General features: G+C 43.9%; 1 protein-coding gene across 4 annotated transcripts in view; it reads left to right on the forward strand.

The window, feature by feature from the left end:
- Gng12 (G protein subunit gamma 12) overlaps positions 1-13,831 on the forward strand; it is a 118,623-nt gene that overhangs the window by 66,418 nt on the left and 38,374 nt on the right. The window contains exon 1 of one of the 4 annotated variants that reach the window (XM_074079795.1): positions 7,802-7,958. The exons of the other annotated variants lie outside the window; for them this stretch is intronic. The gene's annotated coding sequence lies outside the window, so the exon portion shown is untranslated. Of the gene's footprint in view, positions 1-7,801; positions 7,959-13,831 lie in introns of those variants that run through there. 4 annotated transcript variants of the gene reach the window in all.

Here is a 13,831-nt window from a genome sequence, read left to right on the forward strand (position 1 = left end):
CTGTATGCCCTTTAGTATCGTGGAATACATACGCTGGCCCATTTTTTGTTGGTAGTCTGTTTTCCCATTGGAACAGTCAGGAAAAGGTTGTCATCGTGGCAGATGTTTTCAGGAAACACTCCAAGGAGCATCCTTAGCTCATTTTACTTCACATTTTTCTGGCAAAGACATTTCTTGGGTTTGTTTGTTCTGGGTTAGTTGTCATCTCTGAAGCATCTAAAAGTCAGGGCCAGAGGGAATCAGGGTGTTACATTCCATCCTTGGTGCTGCACCCTGTCCTGGGTGTTGTACCATCTTTGTCTTCTCCCACATTCACAGGGTGCCTCACTGCCCCTGATCGGCACACTCCCCAGTCCTAACACCAGCCCAGTGTCAGAGGGTGTGCAGAGGGTCGCTGTCCATATCAGCAAGTCAGCCACCGTTACCTGGCTATGGTATTGGGTCTTCATGGACCTGCCAAGGCCTTGGGAAGAAGGGCAGGACTCAAGCTATGTTAATAATTCTCCAGGTGTACTAACTCAATCCCTGGAATTTGGGAGCTTGCTCTTTTTAATGTGTCACTATAGTAGGAAACCTAAGTGAAGCCAGGCTGGACCCTCCTGGTCAGACTTGAGGTTCTGAGCACTGAGGCTTGCCTTTGTAGCCCCCATCCACTGCAGCATGTTCACTTTCAGTGCAGTGAGCCACCTTGGATCCTTCTCAGACTCTCAGCCCTCCCCACATCTCCAGGACCCTGGCTCAGCCTTCTCAAGGAAAGCAGTACCTTTCCTTCTGAAATTTTCTCCCTGGAAGTGCAAGACTGCTTCCCACTGTAACCAAAATGACACATTTCAGCGATAGAGGGAGAATTTGGAGCTTTGGAAGGGAGGTGATAGTCAGTAGAGCAAGGTCCCCATGAAGGCAGGAGGTGTGGGGTTAACAGCCAGGTGGAAGTCCCATTTATCATTGCCTGCTTGTCAGCTTCCAGCCATGTGGGTCCCTGTTCACTCACGTTCCCAGTATGCAGTTGGAAATAAGTTTGTGTTGTCATTGGTGAGCTAGTAAACATGTGAGTATCTGAAGGACATGGGAGTGGCAGGCCAAAGGCAATTCTGAGCTCCTATGGAAGTTTTCCTTTCTCTCATCTGGAGCAGGGCCTGCTACCATTTTCTCATAATAGCACATCTAGAAAAGTCTTAGCATAGTATGGAGGAAGGCGCCCATGGCTGGAGACTCTGCACTGCTGAGGCCCTGCCGAGTCAGCTGGGGCTGAGGCACGTGGGAACCCAGTATACTGGCTGAGAAGGTCTCCCACAGAGAATTGTGAATGCAGATTACCCCTGCAGTCTGGTTGTTTGATTTCAGAGACATGAGGCTTGCTTGATGGGACATGTGGAAAAACTAAAAGTCTAAGAGGCCTGGCCACTTGAGGTAGGTCACAGAGGAATTGATGGCCTTGCTGAGACCAGAAACAGCCCCATGCTCACATGGGACGGGGTGATTTAGGAACCCAGGCTGCACATCACATGCATACACATACATATACATATACAGCACACACATCCACACACACTCACATGAGGTTCAACAAGAGCTACTCTTCTTTTTTCAAGTCTTAGGCTGCTGTATGTTATTCCAACAAGTGTTTTATAAGCAAAAAAGAAAAATTAAAAGCACTACATTCTACCATGTTGCCCTCAACTCAAACCCCTTCCCCATCCTAAAACCAGAATATGGAAGGCTGGTACCCAGAGCCATGACTTTTGAGCAATAGCCAAGGTATCGTGGGCTCTTTGTCAGCACCTTTTTCTAGCCTGAGCAGCCGCTGTCATTCTGCACTGAGTTACCATGGCAGCCCCCCAGCAGATCGCCTAGACATCAGCCTTGTCTTTCCCACCCCTAATGCAACCAACACAAGCTTTTTATAAACTACAAATGTGATCATGGTCTTCTCTTTTTCTTTCTTTCTTCGCCCCTCTTTAATTGGTGAACTTCCCCTTTGAACTCAGATGCAACATAGATGATCCTCTGGGAGGCCTCCCCCATACACCAAGCTTGGCCTTAGAATCTCTACTACATCCTCTCCCTTACCACTTGGAACACTCACCCCACTCTTGAAGTTGCTCTTCTTCCTCCCCAGTCCTGGACTGTAAGCTTCTTGATGATAGTAGGTCTGTCTGACCAGTGGTGATAGCTCCAGGGCCTAGCACAAAGAAGGTGTGCCTTCAGTGCACATCTAGTTTTTACTTCCTTGTACAGTGCCCAACTCTGCTTGTTCTCTGTAAAGCTTTAGCATGTTGGTAGTAACAAGGCCATCATATAAACAAACAGAAACTTACCACTAGTGATATCCTAGGACCAGGATATATTTAGCACAATTTGTTGACGATTACTGTTCATTGTTATGACCCTAGCGTCATTATAAAAGTTGTAAGTACTCTTGAGTCATCAGAGGCAAATTAAATTATTCATTTAGCAAGCATTTGGAGTGTGCACTTTGCACAGGCATGTGCTCAGTATGATTAAGTATGTAGGATGGGTAAGATAGATTTTGCATCTTAGAATGAACCGTGGTGCCTTTACATTTTGTTCATGTTTCTTCCTATGTTAAGCATTAAAAAATAAATAGGTGAAGCTCCTGAAGAAGGGTCATCTTTTGATTAATTTAAGGATCTTTGTTAATTTTAATTTTTGGTGGGACGGGGTTTTGAACTCAGGCCTTCGAGCTTGCAAAGCAGACGCTCTACTATTTGAGCCACCTGAGTGCTGGGAAGAAGGCTCATCTTAAGAGTGGTAGTGGGACCTTAAGTGTGAGGCCAGAAGGTGGTGGTGGGTCTTCATTCATGCACAGGGGTGAGATAAACCACCAGCCTTTTGAAGAAACAAGGACCCATCAAATGCAAATCTTCCCTCATAAACCTACAGTCTAAAAGTAGAAATAAGATTTGTACCTAAGTACCTTGAAGATAAAATAGAAAGTGAAAAATGGCCAAGAAACTGTACGCCTTTGAGCGTACCCAACTCCGAATGGCCTAAAACAAAAGGGAGCTTAACGTCTCATCAGAAGCAGTTCCCATGAGGTCTGTCTCCAGTGTACTAATTCAGCTGCTCACTGATGTCAGGTTCTTTTCCTCTATTGTGCCATCTTCGCAGCATCAACCTGTTCTTGTAGGTACAGAAAGGTTGCAGGCATCCCCTGTTCTCATACCAGCACCAAGACAGATTAAAAACTGTTTCCTTCTGGGCACTTGAAAGGCTGAGGCAAGAGGATGGAGAGTTTGCGGTCAGCTTGGGCTACACAGTAAATTCTAGCATAGTGAGACCCTGTCTCAAAACAACAACAACAAAAACTGTTTTCTTTGCAACCTCTTTCAAAATGAAGAGACTTTTCAAAACATCCCAGCTGACTTCCCCTTATGTCTTATTGGAGAGAAGTAGGACACATGCCCACCCCTAAACTCATCACTCACAAATAGACTAGGGTCCCTGTGTGGCCTAGACTAATCTGGAATCACCCTTGTCACATAAAAGTGACCTTTCTCGGTCAGAGAGGAAAGGAGAAGTGGCTTTCAAGAAGCAGGCAAAAGTTCTCTCCACCCAAGAAATTGTTAAAAACTGTGCAGTGCTGAGAGAACAGGGTGGGCCATCGTGGAGTGTGCTCATAGGAGAAGCTGGACAGCATATACATTGTTCCAGGGAGAAGTACAGAGGCTGTGGGAGCAAGGCCTCCTGGAGGGGGAAGTTTAAAGGGAGAGGGACAGCAATGTTCCCTTCAGAAAGATCCCTGTGGCGGTGATCTTGGAGAGGGCTGTGTGGGACAGTGGAGAGACCAGCCACATAGCTGGAATTCAGTGTGAGCTGCTGAGTTCCAATGGGAGTGGTGGCAGTGAGGATCAAAATGTATGAGAGACTGAGAAGGAAGAGTGAGCAAAACCTGGAGATGGCAGAGGGGTGTGGTGGAGGAGAGAGGGTGTCCAGGAGGGCTCCAGGATGTCTGCCTTGGGCAGCTGCCTGGATGACGACGCCACTCCCAGAGCTGGAAACCACAGTGGTAGGTGGAGGTCTGTGGTGGGGACAGGAACGATGAGTTCAGGTGCAACTGGAGCTTGGTGTGTGGGAGGCAGGCGGGGTCAAAATGAAATGAGGAGGTAATCAGGAGCGAGACACACGGGGCCCTGCAGCCATGCTCAGGGGCCACGCTGTGTCTTCCTAAGAATTTGTGCAGAGACGGTGATGAGGAGAGGAAATGCTGAAAGCAAAGGCAGAGAGCATACCTCACCAGGTCGTATGTATGGCAAAATGAAGAAGAGAGGGTGAGGGGACACTCACAGTGACAACTCTTGCCCTTTGCAGCCTCACAAAGGGGAGATGTGATCACCTGCTTTTACCTTGGCAGCCTGCTTTCATACACTGTCACTTAATGCTTGCCACCATTCTGCTAGGGCAGATGTTCTCCCATTAATAAGTATAGCAACAGCCCAGGCCAAAACTATTCAAGGGAGTCAGGGCACTTATGGAAGTGGCTGCCTGTCCTCCCATCTCAGGCCAGTACTCTGTTTGCTACAGATCCCTGCATTCACCACTGACCAAGCACTTCTCTAAGTGCTAGGAATACAGAACACAGTCCAGTGCAGGAGACAGAGAAAGACAAAAACTATCACTGCAAAGCATGAAAGCAGTCACAGAGCTATGAGTGGCTGTAGCATTTGCCACAATCAGAAGTGAGGTGCATGCTAAGAGGAGACCTGTACGAGTCCCTGGGGGCTTCGCTGGCCCTGGCCTCGGTTCTGGCTTGCCTGCTCAGCATCCTTTGCTTTGGGTGTAAGTACTCTCCAGTAGTGGCCATTGTCATAGATTTTCTTTCTGCTCATTGGTAGAGCATGAGTTAGAACTCAAGAGACTTTTTCAATACAGGAGTTTAAAAAAAAAAAAAACAACATATTTACCAAACATCAACTGTATACCGCTCAGCAATGTGCCAGGTGCTGGGCATCCACAGACAAGACATGGGTCTTGAGGGAAGGCAGACCAGCATAGTATGATGAAGTGAATGCAGTAATAGCACTGTAGGAGGCCAAAGAGAAGCCCTCAGTTCAGCCCAGGGAAAGTTGCTGTGAGTTGTAATACAGATCTGTTCAAGTTCTCTTTCTCTCCTTGAGACTTTTCTGAGGATTCAGGCACATATGCTATCACTTAGTGTCTAATCATAATTGGCTTATAGTTGCTGTGTCTGGCAATATTACCCATAGCTCACGTTGGTGGAAGGATTCAAACAACAGAGAGAATGTACCTAGTGTTGCCTTGTCAACTGTCAGTTGCATAATGTAAGAAATTAAAATGAATGAAATCAATTACAACAGGACTCATTGATTTCAGCGTATGGACCAACTATAGTCTATTGGAGCCCAGAGTTGAAAAGACATATTAATTAACTCACCTTTGGGCACAACAGGAATGAGCACTGTAACCCATTAGTGACGTCAGCCATGATCGCAGAAGGGGATGAGGTAGCCTACCTTCCACAAGTCTGCCATTGTGAAATTAGACTAATAGTTCAGCCAAGTGGAACCTCATCACATAAAATCCATTAGCCCCAAACCCCTACAGACGTAGTATTTTTCAGGAACAGAGCAAACAATCATACTTGGAAAGAAGCTATTGGAATGCAGATACATTCAGATCAGTCTCAAGCACTTGCTGCCTCTTGGCACTGGTCAGAGCTGGAACGAGAGCACCATCCTGAATGGCCAAGGAAAGATGAATCCAGGGTAACTGATGACTATGTTCATTCAGTTATATTTCTTCCAGTGGTAGGGGAGTGAAGGAATACATGTTACACTTTCTGAAAGAACTGATCTAAATGTTGTTAACAAGAATATCTGGTTATCCAGAACATCTCATTAAAGAGTCATCCAGTCAATCAAGTATGAGCCATGTGGAGTTGCTAAGGGGTGTGATAGGTGGGGAGGTGTCGTTTCTTGTCTCAGTAATAACTCTTGCTGATAGGCAGATGTGATACAAATGTATTAGTACTTGTCACGCTTCACAGTCATTAACCTGACATATCTGTTGTGCCATGTTAACACTGGTTTGGATCAGAAAGGCAGCTGTGGACTCCAAACGATGGGGGATGGAGGAAAGCATTTCATTTGGCACGTGTCCAGCAGGTTAGGTTTGGGAGATGTTCCTGTTTGCTTGTTTGGCTCTGGCCTTTTACCAGTCTTAGAGATAACAAGACATCTTGCTTGTCATGCTGGAAAACCATTTAGATTTCTCTTTTTAAGGTACTGTTGAGTGGGAATAAGGGCCAATGTATGGCTTTCAGGTTAGGTAAGTGTCTAGGAAGTTGTACAGCAGTACAATAATTAGCATTTGTGTTCCTGTTAGCATTTGTTCATGGTACAAACACAGCAACCCTGACCTGCTTGGACAGAGGTTAGTGTCTCTTGGAGCCGCTGTTCTTCAGGCTCTGAGTGACCTGGGAGGCTCCAAACTGTCCTCACAATTTGGGCCAGGAAGTTGAGGTGTTTGTCCTTCCCTGTGAGCTACTGAAAGCTTTTTCCACAGACACAATGCAATGCTATTCCCAAAGATAGGCCATTCAATAGTGTCTGTACACACCAGTGAGAAATTGTCCCACAGACTCTGCTGTAACGTTGGACAACTAGCTTCTTTTAAAGTTAATGTCGGTCGTTTATTTAGTGGCTAACAAATATTTTTAAAGATCTAGAATATATTCTTTAAATTATGTGTGTGTGTGTGTGTGTGTGTGTGTGTGTGTGTGTGTGTATTCTGTGCTTTCTGGCTAAGATTAAGTGTAAAGTACATATATAAAACCAATCCTTGAGGCTTTGATTTTCACTACAAATATGTTTTATAAATAGAATTTTGGTGGGCACATGCATATATGCATGTTTATGTGTTTACAAATGAATGGGAAATTCTGGAGTAACACAAACAATAATTGAAGTTATGAACCATTGCAAAAATATTTTAATAAAAAAGGACAAACAAGTCTGGCACCAGTGCCTCACACCTGTAATCTTTGCTACTCAGGAGACAGCGATCAGGAGGATTGCAGTTTGAAAGCCAGCTTAGGCAAGTAGTTCACAAGACCCTATCTTGAAAAAACCCATCACAAAAAAAAGGGCTGGTGGAATGGCTCAAGGTGTAGACCCTGAGGTCAAACCACAGAACTGAAAAAAAAAAAAGGAAAAACAAAATTGCATGTATCTTTTTTGAATGATGAGCAAAAATAATTCCTTACCTCTGTAGTGTTATTTTAAGCACCTAATCCATTGGTTACTACCTGATGTTACATATAGTGTCATGAACTATGAAAATACGACTAATTAGAGGGGAAATCTGTGCAAATGAATCATTAAGTAGACACCTAAAATAAGCCATTTACTTGAGTGTGCACAGTGCCTTCTGAGAAGTGCTTCCCAGGGGCTGCCATCAGTAAGGAATTGCATTTGTGCCCTTCCTTATTGTGCTGTAACTTGGCTATTCATGTACCGCCAGCCTGATGGAGCCTGAGACAAATGATAGAGCTCAATGAGAGGGTAGATAGATGTATAGAGGACATTCTGAGAAACAAGTGGGCCTGGAAACCAAAGCCCCAGCTCTAACACTGTGTCTGTGGGAAAACATGCTTCTTATGGACCTTCTGTGAAAGCAACTTTTGAAACCCTGCCGATTTCTAAGTTGGGAGCTAATGATCCAAAGCGATCACCTACTGATCTGTAAAATTCTCGGCACTAGTCTGTCATCAGGTTTATTGAGTAACTGCTGCATGGCTTATGCTGTGATAGGCATAGCAGGGAGAAACAAAAGCAGTAAAGGAGCGTGTCTGCGCTCCAGAAGCGTGCCCCTCGTTGGAGAGGGAAGACCTGCCTACAAAGCAACCTGAGAACTTTTACAGCTTCTGAGCCCAAAGCAGGAGTCCTGCAGGCAGCAGCATGAAGGAGGGATGTGAGGTGAGTGTGGTTAATCAGGAGAATGCAGGGCTCCACCCGCAGACCATGTTCCCTATTCATTTGTAATCCCCAGAGGCACACCAAAGACTCTTTCCCATTCTTCCTGGGGAGCCCAGCACAAGCATGAAGAGGTGGCTGCAGAGATGTCATATGATCCTGGCATGCCCAGCAACTCGAAACCACAAATGGCATGTGTCATTACCTTATTAGGAAAGGTTCAGATTTTTTCTTTCTTCTTCTTTTTTTTTTTTTTAGTTTGTTAAGGAAGATCTGGGCAAGCTGGGCAGCGGGTACCTCCCATCCTGAGTTCCAACTTTAAAGCACACCCTGGTGAATCAGAGCCCTTCTGAAAGCCTGAGATTTGAAGCCTGACTTGGTGTGTTTTTGTGTAATTTTCTGGGAGAGTCTGCAAAGGCGACAGGCCCTTTCCAGTGACTCAGTACCCGGGAGGCAGAACCCTGACCTTATTTGTAAGGCAGAGATACTGCTTTTCATTTCCATCAAACCTTGAGCTCACCCAAAGGGAGAAGGGAAATGGAGAAGGGGCACAAGTTGGAGGTAAAATTCCTGAGTATGGGGCTATGGTGCATCCCACTGGGAATGCTGAGAGCCTGCAGGGGGAGCGAGGCTAACTGAGGTGGCAGCCAGGTAAAACATCTGGACCAACCAGTCTGGCTTGACTAAAGGCTCCTAAAATAAGCCATTTGCTCTCTGTTGTACAAGCTGCCTTCTGAGAAGTGCTTCTCGGGGGCACCATCAGCAAGGAGCCTTGCAAGGACCCTGTGCTATGATGCCACACTTCAGCTTTTAGAAACACTGAAACTTTTTATTTGCACTGGGTGGAAAGAAATTATTTCTGTTCAAAGGATTTACATCTCCATCATCATCATCATTAGCATCCTCATCTTATTCACCATAAATAGCACAAGAACATTTATTGAGTATTAACCATGGTCCAGGCACTGGAAACACTCCATGTGCATTGTGTCGTTTAATTTCCCTATATCCTGGAAGGGATTTTTGTATTATTAAAAGCTCCTAATAATATTATCCTAAAATAATAATTTTGCTCTAACTAAAAGTTCCATTTTGCAAATGAGAAAACTGAGGTATAGGGAGGTTACATAACCTCTCTAAATCCTCACCATTCATCAGTAACAGACATGGGACACGAACCCAGATCTGTCTAACCTTCAAGTGCAATTGCCACACTATTCTTCTCAGACCTTTCTAGTCACCATTCTTTTTTTTTTTAATATATGAGAATTTTTATTAGTGATTTATAGAAAAATCTGAGTTCTGTTTACATTAGAAAAATACTTTTTAGAAAAATATGTATTTTTTATTTTATTCATAAGTGCATAGAATGTTTGGGTCATTTCTCCCCCCTTTCCCCCTCCCCCTCCCTTACCTACCACCCCCTCCCTTACTTCCCCTAACCCCTAGCTACCAGGCAGAAACTATTTTGCCCTATCTCTAATTTTGTTGAAGAGAGAGTATAAGCAATAATAGGAAGGAACAAGGGTTTTTGCTGGTTGAGATAAGGATAGCTAAACAGGGAGTAGACTCGTATTGCTTTCCTGTACATGTATGTTACCTTCTAAGTTAATTCTAGTCACCATTCTTTACAGCTCTTATTTCTGCTTTACTCTCCTGCATTACTTGGGGAAAAGTAGAATTCCGCCTTCCCCCCAGGGGAATGGGAGGAGGGAGAGGCCTTGGAAGTATAAGTCAGGGATGAATTTATTTTGAAAAAGGAGGGTTTGTGAGAAGTGTTGAGGGAGAGACTCTGCTGGACTTCACACATGTTAGGGAAGAATGTGGGAAAGTGAGTGGGAGAAGCAGAATGTAAACCAGGACAGGCCAGTATCACAGAAAGGAAATGTCACAGTCAGCAAAAAAGGGCAGCACTGCCTTCAAAAGTAGCATGTAAATGATTACCACTCTGCAAACCTTCTCCATCTCACATGCTCCTTGCAGTGGGCAGAACTCCCCTGTTTTGGAGAGAGTTTTGCCTTCCAAAGAACAAAACCAGGACATTTAATTCTGAGTTCGTGTAGAGATGGGATGAAATCACTACTGGAAAAACAAGAATGGCAGTGCACGTTAATCATTGTATGTGAACTCTCAGAGGGTGCAAATAAAGCCACCAAGTAAAGATGCTGCAGTCTGGCACCTCTCTCCTTGCCAGCTTTGCTTCCTCAGTCCTTGCACTTATGTTGAAAATCCCATAACCCTTGTGTCTAAGGGAAAAAAAAAATGCATGCAGATTTCCATAAAATAAATACTATAATCCCAGTGGTCCGTGGTGTAGTTGCAGGGCTACTCTGACTTTTCTATCTGATGGATCTTTGATTGGTAGCTGCCTCCAGACACTTCACTTTTCTGTGCCACCAGCCTTTGGAAAGCCAAAGGCCATTTTATTGATCTTTAACCAAACTCTTAAGTGTCCAGGACATCCCTTCTTAAAAAGAAACATTTTGTAAGCAGTAGACTCCCTTAAAAAGTGAAACCAGTCCATGTTGCAAGTCCCCTCCATTTTCTTTTTCTTTTCTTTTCTTTTCCCCTAAAAAGAAGGTTCTTTATCCCTCTCCTCTCCTTCTCCCCACCCTGCTCCCTATGCAGACTAACAGTCTCTTGTTCCAGTAGGGCAAGTTCTGTAATTATTTGTCCTTTACAGATTAAGATAATAAAACATTTCATCCACGGTCTGTGGGTTCCCACTTTGCCCCAGAGAACAAAACTAGGCTCCACCATGCTTCTCCCAGCCATCAGCCCCCAGTCCCACCGTATCTCTGCATTGGCACAGGGAGCCACATGGTTTGCATAGCGAACATTCCTGGACTTTTGAAATAGCCAGAGCATCCTCGCTGGGTTGTGGGTGTTTGTTCCGGGGAGAGGGGGAGAGATGGTGACTTTCATGGTCCACACATGATACTGCCCACACATACACACACCGCCCAGACCTTTAGAGATTAGCCAAAAGTTAGGCTACTGAAGTTCAGATGTAAAAGTAAATGTTGAAGGTACTTCAGTCTTTTTATCCAGAGGCAGACAGCGTTGATAATTTGCCTCTTACAGCACTGCCCACCCACCCCACCCTCATTCTATGAAAGCCTTTAAAAAGCAGCCCAAACTCCTGTGAAGTTAATCTTCGTGAATGAAGCTCTGTTGTAGTTCTGGTCACGACTGGTGTCTAATGTGAGAGACAGACGTTAACACTCTTATCTCAAAGACCGGGTCTTACACCACCCAACACTCTTGATGCCGCATTTCAAGCTGGCTATGAGGAATGATTTGCAGTTGTGTGTGCATGAAGGTTGGATCCAGAAATGACATGGGGAAAGATGGGAGTAACTTAGTTGAAACTCCAGTTTTCTCCTGTTCATTTGAGGTGTATTGTATCACCCCTCCCAAAGAAACCACTTGCAAATGTGCTCTTTGCTTGGGGGACATCTTGCTGCCTCTCCTTTTCAAGCTGGAATTTAAGTTTTCTAATCCTCCCACCCACTTTTCTTGTATCTCCAACTACCCTCAGATTCTGAGAAAATACATGCTTTTGAACCTCAGAATCAAAATAACATTGTACCCTCCCTGAATTACCAATACTGGGTGAGTATTTTTTTCAGCATAATTTTTGCATATAATTTAAATATCAAAACACCAACTGAGGGTTTAAGTCAAACTCCCTATTTTTAGAACAGTACTAAAAAATTGCAGGTCTTATTTTAGGCCATTGGAGGCTCCTGTGCACTTGGTCCTTTGTTGAAGTTGAAGAGCTGGATTGACCTTCTCCCCTCCTCCTGGATGCCTCCCCAATACCAGCCACTTTTGAGCCACCTACAAATTGGTTACTGGGAAGAAGGGAGGTTGCAGGCTTAATTAAAAAAAAAGGAGGGGGGGATTTTGTAACTTTCCTTTTAGTTCTGGTGAATTTAAGTGCTCCTTGAGCTTGAGGGGGAAAGTAGGGACTTTAAAAATTAGGAATGGAAGAGATAAGTTTCCGTATGAATTCTTGCAGGAATCAACTTAATGATGCCTTTGCCAGCAGGCAGTTTATAGGGGAGTCAATTAAAAAAGGAGAAGACTCTGGCCTTTAATTATCCCAGTTGGTGTTCAGCCTTAGAAAGTCTGTGTACCTGCTGAGTATGTTAATTTAACCACTCTATAGTATTTTAACTCTGCCATTCCCAGACCCAAAGCACCTCCCCAGAAAAGAATCAGGAGGCTGGCGATACAAAGACTTTTAACCCTGTCTATCTTCACTTGTGTTTCTTAGTACTTTGAGCTGTTGTTTAGTCTTTAGGTCACTTTGTTAGTTCTTCCTCTAACTTCAGAGTCATCTGTTCATTGATTTGTGTAGTCATACTTTATACAAACTCGATCTCTGCGTTTTTGTTAAGTGCTGACTTTTTATCAAGGTGTCCCTGCTTTTCGGGGACCTTCTTAGGGTGGTGGAGGGACAGGAAAGAGAGGTATTTCAGACAGCAGCACTGCTACACATCATTTCCACAGCGGTTACTAAGTGTCCACTTGTCACCCAGACACAGCTCAGCATGAGACTCTCACATTTGCCTCTTTATTTGTCCCCTACCCTGCAAAATGGGGGCCAGGCACTATTTTCTCCATTTTAGGAGTAGAAATTGAAACTCAAAGAAATGAAGCAGTTTGTCCAAAGTTACAAAATCCACATGTGGGAGAACCAGATCCCAGGGGCCTTGGAGTTGGAGCCTGCACTTTCCTTCCCTGTGCCACGGGAGGAAAGGAGGCCCAGAGCAGTGACCTTCCCCAAGTCACACAGCCAGTTCACGTCAGTTCTGGGACTAAAGTGGAGGACCCCTTTCCACATTAATTCTTCATTTCAGCAGTTTGGCTGGAAGGCTCGTGGGGCCCACAGTTGGTATTTGTGGTGCACCTGCTGCATTGCACTTGCTGCATTGGCTGCTGTGGGACCAGTCTACATGTGCTCATTTCCCACTGATAACCCATCCACTCCCTGCTTTATTTGCCATCTGTGTGTGTCTACCCTAAGAAGGAATTTTATTTATTTCTTTGTTTTGGTCTTGTGGTATTAATCTTTATTCAAGCTTAGAATTTTAATGAGATTTTTCTTTTTTATTAACATTTTAATTATACAAAGTAATGAGTTTCATTTTGGCATTTTCATGTGTGTATATAATGTACTTTGATCATACTCACCCCTTCTGCTAACCTCTCCTGACCCTTCTCCTCCTTCCTGCTGGTTTCCTCCCTCTTCCTAAATAGTCATCTTCTACTTTCATGTCTTTTAAAAAAGAAAAAAAAAATCTAGATTCTGCCTATGAGAGAAAAATTGTTTTTGAGTCTGGCTTATTCTGCTTAACATGATGCTCTCCAGTTCCATTCATTCTCCTGCAGATAACATGATTTTGTGCTTCTTCATGACTCAGTAATACTCCTGTGTGTATATGTATTATATCTATCTCTCTGTATATGTGTGTCATATATACATATCCATATGTATGTGTGTATATGTAAATATATATTCACACACATCACATTTTCTTTATCCATCGATGGCCGCCTAAGCTGATTTCATATCTCATCTATTGTGACTAATGCCATGATAAACATGGGTATGCAGATGTTGCTGTTGTATGCTGTCTTTGATTCCTTTGGGCATATACCCAGAATAATATATCCGGATCATATGATAGTTAAGAGGGAGTTTTATGTTTTTGTTTCACACATGTAAATAAATATTTACTATGTATTAAACATACTGTAAACATGTTACAAGTTTTGAAGTACTCATTCTCAATGAACAGTTGTGCCAGTAGGATAAGAACAAATATTAGTCTCACCTTGCAGAAATGGAAAGAGGCACAGAGGAA

The sequence above is a fragment of the Castor canadensis genome, chromosome 7 (assembly GCF_047511655.1).
Source record: "Castor canadensis chromosome 7, mCasCan1.hap1v2, whole genome shotgun sequence".
Lineage (NCBI taxonomy): Eukaryota > Metazoa > Chordata > Mammalia > Rodentia > Castoridae > Castor > Castor canadensis.